The following is a 9,004-nucleotide window of genomic DNA, read 5'->3' on the forward strand; positions in this document are numbered from 1 at the left end:
GTGGGAGGCAGTGGGCAGCTGGGAGCTCTTCCAGAGAGGGGGTCATGGGATGGAGCAGAGGACGTGGGCTCTATGGGGACTCAGGAGGTAGAAGGGGAAGCAGACCCCCTCCCCACAGCCAATTTGCTGTTCCAAAGCTGAGACCAAGGCCCGAGGGCACCCAGGGAGCGTGTGTGCTGCCGTTCACCCTGCGTCTGTGCTGGTGCTCCGGTCGTGGTGCCGGGATTTGCTCTCATTGGCGCGGGAAGAGACTCGGGTTCATGGAGGGGCAGAAGGTGCCATGCCCTGGCTCACACAGCACACGGCAGCACACGGGCAGGGCTGGGGCCAGAGCCCAGCACTCGGACTGCAGGCAAGTGCATGGCCTCCCTGGGCGTCCACCCGCACTGCAGGGCTGAGCTGAGCAAATGTTAGTGGGTGGTCAGAGCTGCACGTGCACACACACACTCAAGCAGGGGTTCCCCCGCACACGTTCACACACACACTCACGTGTGGATTCACCTGCACTCACATGCGTGGGTTCACCCGCATGCATTCACACACACACTCATGCATGGGTTCACCTACACTCACACTCATGCGTAGGTTCACCCGCACACACTCACACACACACACGCGTGGGTTCACCCGCACTCACACACTCCCACACGTGGGTTCACTCGCATGCATTCACACGCACACTCACGTGTGGGTTCACCTGCACACACTCACATGCACACTCACGCGTGGGTTCACCCACACGCACACACACACAGAGCACACTCTGGCGCATGCATGCACGCAGTCAGGCCCGTGCTCTCTGAGGTCCGATGGAGGGCATTGTTCTGGGAGCTTCCCTGACCCCTGGGTGTCCCGCGCCTGCCCTCTTCAGTGGTGGTGGAGGCCGGGCAGGCCGCGGTACCAGTGGGAGGAGAGGCTGGCTATGGAGTTGGTGCCTGGCGTTCTTTCCTAGCACACTTGGGGCACCTTCCCTGGCAAGGTCAGGCACACAGGCCAGGCTAGGCCTCCTGTCAGGGACCCAGCAGGATGCCACGTAGCAGAGGCACCAGCACATCCCAAACTGGCCGTGTCCACGGCCTCGTGGTGAGAGCACGGCCACCGGCCAGGAACCAGCATGCTGGCAGGAGGTGGGAAGAAACTTTGTTTTTGGCCGCAGCCTCCTCTGTCCTGGAGAAAGTGGCCACAGGGCTTGTAGAGGCAGGTACAGAGGGGCAGGGCCTATGCTGAGGTTGGGGGGCCAGGTGTGCCTGGGAGCACAGCCCCCACCTGCTTGCCCCTCCCCGGCCCCCTCTGCTTCACCCGGAGCTCCTTCTCTCCCTCCTCTGCTCCTGCCCCTGCCGTCCGTTCCTCTCTCTCCTTTCAGATTCATCCTCGCCTCCTGCAGCAACAAAGAAACCACTGCCGCCCCCCGCCCCCACCGCTCTCCCCAAGACACAATGCAAGACCTGTTTATCAATTTGCCACTCTCTCTCCTCGCCGTCTCTCTCCCCGCCTTGTTCTTTATCTTTTTCTCTCTCCCTCCTCGTTCCCCTCCCCCTCCCTCCCTCATTCTCTCTCTCTCTCCCTCTTGAAAAGCAAGAGAAATGGAAGTCAAGATCTTCTCCTGGTGATAATTATTGAAAAGTTCAGCACAGAAGCAGACAGCGATGCTGCAGGGGGAGGGGGATATTAAAATGCATGTGCACAGCTTGGCTTTGCAGCAGATGTTGGCATAATTAGAGAGGAAAAAATTATGAAATTAATTTGCGGTTCAATGTAAATTTCAGTGATGGGGGAAAGCTGGGCTCCAGTCACCTCATGAGCACAGATAGACATGCACATATGCACACACGCACGCACACACACATGCACACACGAACACACGCACACACACACACATGAACATGCACACACATGCACACACGAGCACACACGCACACATGAACACACACACGCACACACGAACACACATGCACACACACATACATGGACACCCCAGCCGCCAGGGAAGGGGTAATTATCAGTCTCATGCAAGGAGAGAGGATCTGGCATGAGCAGCAGGGTGCCCGGAGTAGAGGGTGGGATTCTGCCTCTTAAAAGCTCAAAGGCAGGGGACAGCGCCCCTCCCCAGGGTCCCAGGCTCACATCCTCAGGTACGGGGAGGGTGGCCCCTGGCTTAGGACTGAGTCCCACAGGGCTCCCTGAGTGTTCCCCACGCTTCCAGTGTGCAGGGCCCTTCTCCCACCTCCAGCAGGTGAGGACAGGTAGAGGCGTGGACGCCACCACACCAATGAGAGGAGAGGAGCTGGGAGGTGAAGGCAGTGCAGGATTTGGAGGAGACAGTGGCGTTGGCTGTTCTGGGGGATGTCAGGCCGGGAGACGAAAGGAGGTGGCAATGGGGAGTCATGGAAAATTCTGGAACGGGGGTGGTGGGAACGGCGCTGCCTGGGACTCTCGAGCCCCTTGCTCAGACGTCACCCTCTTCCAGCTGTCCTCCCTCTGCGGCTCCGAGGTCCTTACTGTTGGTCCCGCCCCCACCCCCAGGCCCCCAGCTTCGCTGAGGCCACACACAGGCAGCCCCACCAGGAAACCCTGGGTCTCCCCATCCCCCTCATCCTGCCCTCCACCATTCAGCTGACTGAGGGACCCTCCACACCTCGGTTTCCCTATCTGCTCCATGAGGGCCACGTGGAGGCCAGATGGGGGCTTTCCACCTGCTGCCCGGGGTGCTGTGCCAAGGACAGGAGGAGAGGTCTGTGAATGCAGCCCTGCTCTGCTAGTGTCAGGACACCCACCCCGGCTGAGGAATCACCCCAGTGTCCCCCTGCCGGCCTCAGGACACCCACCCTGGCTGAGGAATCACCCCACTGTCCCCCTGCCGGCCTCAGGACACCCACCCCGGCTGAGGAATCACCCCGGTGTCCCCCTGCCGGCCTCAGGACACCCACCCCGGCTGAGGAATCACCCCGGTGTCCCCCTGCCGGCCTCAGGACACCCACCCCAGCTGATGAATCACCCCACTGTCCCCCTGCCAGCCTCAGGACACCCACCGTGGCTGAGGAATCACCCCGGTGTCCCCCTGCCGGCCTCAGGACACCCACCGTGGCTGAGGAATCACCCCGGTGTCCCCCTGCCGGCCTCAGGACACCCACCCCGGCTGACAAATCACTCCACTGTCCCCCTCGGGGTCCCCAGCCAGAGCCTCAGACTCCATAGACTCCATCCCCACCTGCCAGGTCTCTTCCTTCCTCATCCTGATGCGTTCACAGTGCGAAGCTAGGCCTTCTCCTCCAGGAAGCCTTCCCTGACCACCCTCTGAGGGCAGGGTGCTCACAGTCTGGATCAGTCACGGCCGGCTGCATTATCAATGGGGCCTGTGCCCTGCGCAGTCCTGAGCTCGTCTGCGCGGGGCTGCCGGCCTCTAGCAAGGTGCACCGGGGTGTGAGGTGCAGGTGGAGAGGTGCGGGCAGGCTAGGGGTTTGCTCCATTCTCTTGGCCGCCTGAAAGTCATCAACATGGCAGGTTCTCTGCTGGCCCTTCTGGACCCAGGAAGGCTAGGAGATGGACCCCCCAAGAACCAAGTGTTAGAGGTCGAGACACCCCAGGAGACGGGCGCTGAGAAACCACAGCCCTGCAGTGAGTGCTGGGCAGGGAGGGGTCCTGCCTGGCCCCTGTAGTGTCCTGAGCCTGATCTCCACTGTCCTGGGGTGGCTGAGGAGCCCTTCTGCAGGGTGCCGGACAGCGGTTCCAGTCCTGGTCGGGTCAGTTTTGCGTTTTGGATGGTGCCCCGTGGTCCCAGTCACCCAGCTGTGGCTTCGATATGACGCACGGCAGGGGGGTGAATGTGCTTTAAGGAGGCCCCCGGCCCTAGGTGGACACAGGCGCACAGAGAAGACAGGGCTCCAGGGGGTCTCAGTGATCTGTCCAGGACCTGGGCCCGTGGGCTGTGGCGCAGAGGCTGGACACCAGGTCTGTGTGGACACAGCGTCCGTGCTGCCTACTGTGGACGGGCACAGGCCTTTGTGAGGGGGTCCAGCTGGAGGTTCCTTGACCACACCCCTCCTGAGACGCTCCTGGTCCCTTGTGCCCATGATATCCGGGCTCAGGTGGCCACCACCCCCTAAGCTCTGCCCTGGATCCCACAGTGCTGGCTGCTGACCCTCTCCGAGGTGCTGAAATGGCGTCCGGCGTCTGCCTCATATGCAGTGGAGGCCGCTGAGGTCTGGGAGCCTCCACATTTCCGATGTTTGCTTTCTAAAGGGTGAGGAGAGGAGCCTGCGGGGAGGAGCGAGCACCTACACACCGTGAGAAGGAGAAATGGCAGAGGCCAGGCTCCTGGTGGGGCCTAGGTGGAGGGTCGGTGTCTCACTTGGGCTCGCAGCTGGGGAATTTCCAGGAAGGGGCTCTTCCACCCGGCTTTTCCCAAAGCAGCCCCACTGGGCTTCCCTCCAGTCCTGGGGGCAGGGGCAGGGGAACAGCCTCTGTGACTTCCTTGCTCTGGATTCTCTGTTTTAATCCCTGTAAATTTACATCCTTATTTAACCCTAAAAAGTAGAAGCGGAAAGGGAAGTTGAGGCTGGATGAGTCTGTTGGCTCTCTGGGGTGGGATCCCATACGTGTGTGTGTGCCAGTGTCAGGCATGCAGGGGGTGAGGCTGGGCACGGGAACGGGCAGCTCGCAGCCAGCCTGGGTGTGCGGGGCGAGTTTGCCGGGTGGAGGCAGCCAGCCAGTCCTGGGTCTGTGCACGGCTGGCCAGAGACGGCGAGTGTGTGCGCTGCTGGCCCACATGAATCCATGCGTGTGTGCATGTGTGTGTGCGCGTGCATGTTCCTGGGGGGACTCCCAACAGCCCCCATCCCCTCCCCGACTCAGTAAGGCGCTCCCATTTTTCTGACATTTGTGCGTCTCACGTACCAGCAAGAAGTAATTTACTTAGAAGAAATTAAAAGTTCATGTTAATCGCGCACACTGCAGTATGCAAATGAGGAGCGTATTAAGCTCACTGATGCAGAGACGGAGCCCTCATCAGCACTTAACCCTCTGCACGCCGGCACCTCGTCAGCACTTAACCCTCTGCACGCCGGCCCCTTGTCAGCATGCCGGCCCCTCGTCAGCATGCCGGCCCCTCGTCAGCACGCCGGCCCCTCATAAGCACTTAACCCTCTGCACTCCAGCCCCTCGTCAGCACTTAACCCTCTGCACGCCGGCCCCTCGTCAGCACTTAACCTTCTGCACGCCGGCCCCTCGTCAGCACTTAACCCTCTGCACGCCGGCTCCCCTTCTGCACAGGGTCCAGGCCTTGGAGAGGCCTCCCTGTTCCCGGGCGGAGGCGACGAGCTATTCCTGGAGCCCTCTCTGAGCTCTCTGCAGATGTCCATCCGGTATGTGCACGGCACCCTGGGGAGAGGCACAGGGTCTGAAACCCTCTCGGCTCCAGTCCGAGGCCACGGGTGGTGACTCTTTGGCCAGGCCCTGGGCTCTCTATGGGGCAGCCTCCTCAAGACTCCCAGCTGGCCTGAGGCCACAGCAGAGAATCCCCAAGGCCTAACAGGCCGTGCTCACCACAGAGGGAGGCTTCGAGGTGGTGGGTGGTGAGGACGAACCCCTTGCGGTCAATCCTGCCCCCGCCGCGCCGGCCATATCAACACTCCTTCCCGGGAAGGGTGGTGCTCGCCCTGCCTCCTTCCCAAGGTGGAGGTCGCGGGGCGCAGGTCTGTGTCTGGGGCTGCCATCCACATATGCTGTGGCTCATGTACAGTGACCACCTGCTGCAGGATGAGACGGTGGCACCTGCCGCTCCCTGAGAGCAGCACTTCACTGCAGCTCAAGGGCCTGCTTCTGCAGTGAGGGCAGAGCCCCAGGGTGACAGTGTCTCCTGCAGGCCAGGCCCCTCCATGAGGCCAGCATCCTGTGCCCTCCCTGTGCTGTCACCTGCCACCCACGTACTACCATGGACAGGTGTCTCCTCGGAGGTTCAGAGGGGTAAGCGGCTGGACAAAGTCATGGAGAAATTTCGAGAATCAGAGCTGGCGTCTGGCTGGCTCCTGATGCCAGGCCCTGCCCCGTGGCCTCCTTGGGTGTTCAGGGGCCCGTGGGGCCATGGGACGTGGTGGGGGCATCTGGCCGCCTCCTTCAGCAAGGAAGAGAGATACAGCAGGGTTCTTCCCAGGCCCTGGTGGATCTTCCTACAGGGGCTCTTCCTCCCAGCCCAGGAGAGAGGGGTGGCCACAGAAGCCAAAAGAATTTGGCTAAAGCCTCCAGGGCAGCAAGCCCTGGGTCTCCTGGCCAGATCAGAGGCTCAGGGCTGGCCAGACCAAGGTGTTAGGTTCTGGCCATGTGACACAGGTATGGCACAGCTGTGGCCACCCCGCCACACTTCTGGCATCGGGAGCTGTGCCTGCAGCCCCTGGCAAGTGGCCGGTAGCCTCTACCCTCGCCTGCCTGCCCCCTGACTTCTTCCTCTGGCATCCGCATTGGATGACAGGTCCACACTTATCCAGCTCAGCCCAGCTCACCCCAGAGCATTGGGGGCGGGGGACAGAGTCCCCACCCTGTCTCTCCGAGGGGCCTGGCCCTGGGCTGGAAGCGGGGTTCCCGCTGAGCTGTGGCCATCCCTGGGTGCTGGTTTTCGTGTGATTTCCCCTACCTGTCAGACCTGGGTGGTGGTGGTGTTACAGAGTTTCGCTCTGTCGCCCAGGCTGGAGTGCAGTGGTGCGATCTCGGCTCACCGCAAGCTCCGCCTCCCGGGTTCACGCCATTCTCCTGCCTCAGCCTCCCGAGTAGCTGGGACTACAGGCGTCCGCCACCACGCCCGGCTAATTTTTTTGTATTTTTAGTAGAGACGAGGTTTCACCGTGTTAGCCAGGATGGTCTCGATGTGACCTCGTGATCCTCCCGCCTCGGCCTCCCAAAGTGCTGGGATTACAGGCGTGAGCCACCGCACCCGGCCGACACCTGGGTTTTTAATGACAGTGAGATGAAGCTGGTTCGCAGATGGAAGGCGGCAGCCACTCCAGGGCCAGCCCATGACGTCCAGGCCCCACAGAGGGAACCAGCCTGGCTGGCCTGGGGGAGCGACGGCTAGAGCCAGATCCTCTTGACACCCCAGAGCCATTCCCCAAGGGCAGCATCCGCCTAATGGCACTGTCCCTTGTGGGCAGCTGGGGTGCCTGACCACATCCCAGCTCCACGTCCACACACCGGGTCCCCACCCATCCCGTACAGCCCAGCTCCACGTCCACACACCGGGGCCCCACCCATCCCGTAGCCTCTTGGCCTCTGCCCTCGGTTCAGCTTCTGAATCCATTCAGTTTTATCTCACAGTCTCCAAAGGAACAGGTGAGGGGGAGAGGTCACCTCTGACCCTTGTTCCTCAGGAACCCACAGCTCGGAGGGGCAGCTGTGAGTCCAGGTTCCCCCAGCTGGGCGTGGCAGAGTGGGCATGATGGGGCGGGGGTCTGTCCTCTGCCCTAGGGGCTCTCAGGCCCACTGGGCACTGACCCCAAGTGGGTCCCAGCAGTCGGACGGCGAGGACCATGGAGGGAGTGCTGGGCTCCCTGGACTCCGGTCAGTGCCCATAGGCTGCTCTCAGTCCTGGCCTCATCCCATCCTCACCCCATCCTGTGCAGGAGGAGCCCAGGGAGGCCTGGGCAAGGGGGGATGCGGCACTGGGGCTCCTTCTCTCCCCTCCCGTTTGAGCTGATGTCACGCCTGCTCCTTGGCGCAACCTTACTCCCGGCTCAGGTGGGAGGGCAACCGAGTCTGCCTGGGTTCAAGTTCTCCAGAGTGCAGGCCCTCCACCCGAGTTCCCCTGCCCCGGGGAATGCCCTTTCCCTACACCTGCAATCCCCTGAGGAACGGGAGGAGGCCGGCAGTCCATGAGCATCTGTCACTGGCTGCGCGGCTCTGGGCCAGTTACCGAACCCCACGTCCCTCCTTTTCTCTGACACCACAGGGACACATCTCAGCCATGCTGGGCTGAACCCAGGAAAGGGCCCCATGGCAGCAGTGCCTCTGGTCCTCACGTCTAGCAGAGGCGTCCATGGCAAGGGGCTGGCCCGGGAGCCTGGCTAGGTTGGGGGAATGAGGAAGCGCCCGGCTCCAACTTCCCAGCACTAGGACCAGGAGTGTCCTCGGCCCCTGCCGCTGTCTGGCCCCACCAGCCCTGATCTCACAGCGGCAGCAGCTTTCCTGGTTCTGGGCCATGTCGGTGTCTTCCTGGCAGCAGCGAAGACTTCCTGTGCCCGGCTGGCCCCCCGTGGGTGCCTGTGAGCACTTGCAGAGCAGCTCAGCTATTGGTATTCCCACCACCCTCCCGCCCAGACCTCCGGGCACCCCTAGCCTCCCTGGGCCTCCCACCTAGACCTCAGCATGCCCTTGGCCTCCCTGGGCCTCCCGTCCTGGCCTCAGCATGCCCTTGGCCTCCCCAGGCCTCCCGTCCTGGCCTGCGTAGCCGTTGCTCTGCAGCTTCCTCTGTTGAACTTGTGCATGGCACTCATGAGCCCAGGCTTTACTGAGCACATCCTGTGTGCCAGGTGTGGCCGGTGACCAGCAGGTCGCCACGATGTGTGGACAGAAGTGCAGGGTGGGTGCTGACCCGTTGGTCACAGGGCGGTCAGCGGCTGAGCCTAGACTTCCGGAACCCAGGTCTCTGAACCCACAGCCCGTGTTTGGGTCACAATGTGCTGCTGAGACGGGAGCGGGTGGAGGCGTGTGGCTGGGGTTTCCCAGGCGTGTGGATGGGCGCGGGGCTGGCCTGCCAGGGTGCAGCGATGGGCGCGGGGCTGGCCTGCCAGGGTGCAGCGATGGGCGCGGGGCTGGCCTGCCAGGGTGCAGCGATGGGCGCGGGGCTGGCCTGCCAGGGTGCAGCAATGGGCGGGGGGCTGGCCTGCCAGGGTGCAGCGATGGGCACGGGGCTGGCCTGCCAGGGTGCAGTGATGGGTGTGGGGCTGGCCTGCCAGGGTGCAGATCCCATGCATCTGGCTGCTGTGAAGCTGCTCGGGGGAGCAGGAGGGGTCTGCACCAG

The 9,004-nt window shown here is 62.6% G+C and overlaps 1 protein-coding gene across 1 annotated transcript in view; it reads right to left on the reverse strand.

The window, feature by feature from the left end:
- Positions 1–4,890: 4,890 nt before the first annotated feature.
- LOC101148288 (uncharacterized) overlaps positions 4,891–9,004 on the reverse strand; it is a 15,164-nt gene continuing 11,050 nt past the window's right edge. Inside the window, exon 2 of the transcript XR_010131644.1 lies at positions 4,891–9,004. This exon is cut by the window's right edge and continues 108 nt beyond it. The gene's annotated coding sequence lies outside the window, so the exon portion shown is untranslated.

Source organism: Gorilla gorilla, chromosome 18, assembly GCF_029281585.2.
Source record: "Gorilla gorilla gorilla isolate KB3781 chromosome 18, NHGRI_mGorGor1-v2.1_pri, whole genome shotgun sequence".
Classification (NCBI taxonomy): Eukaryota; Metazoa; Chordata; class Mammalia; order Primates; family Hominidae; genus Gorilla; species Gorilla gorilla.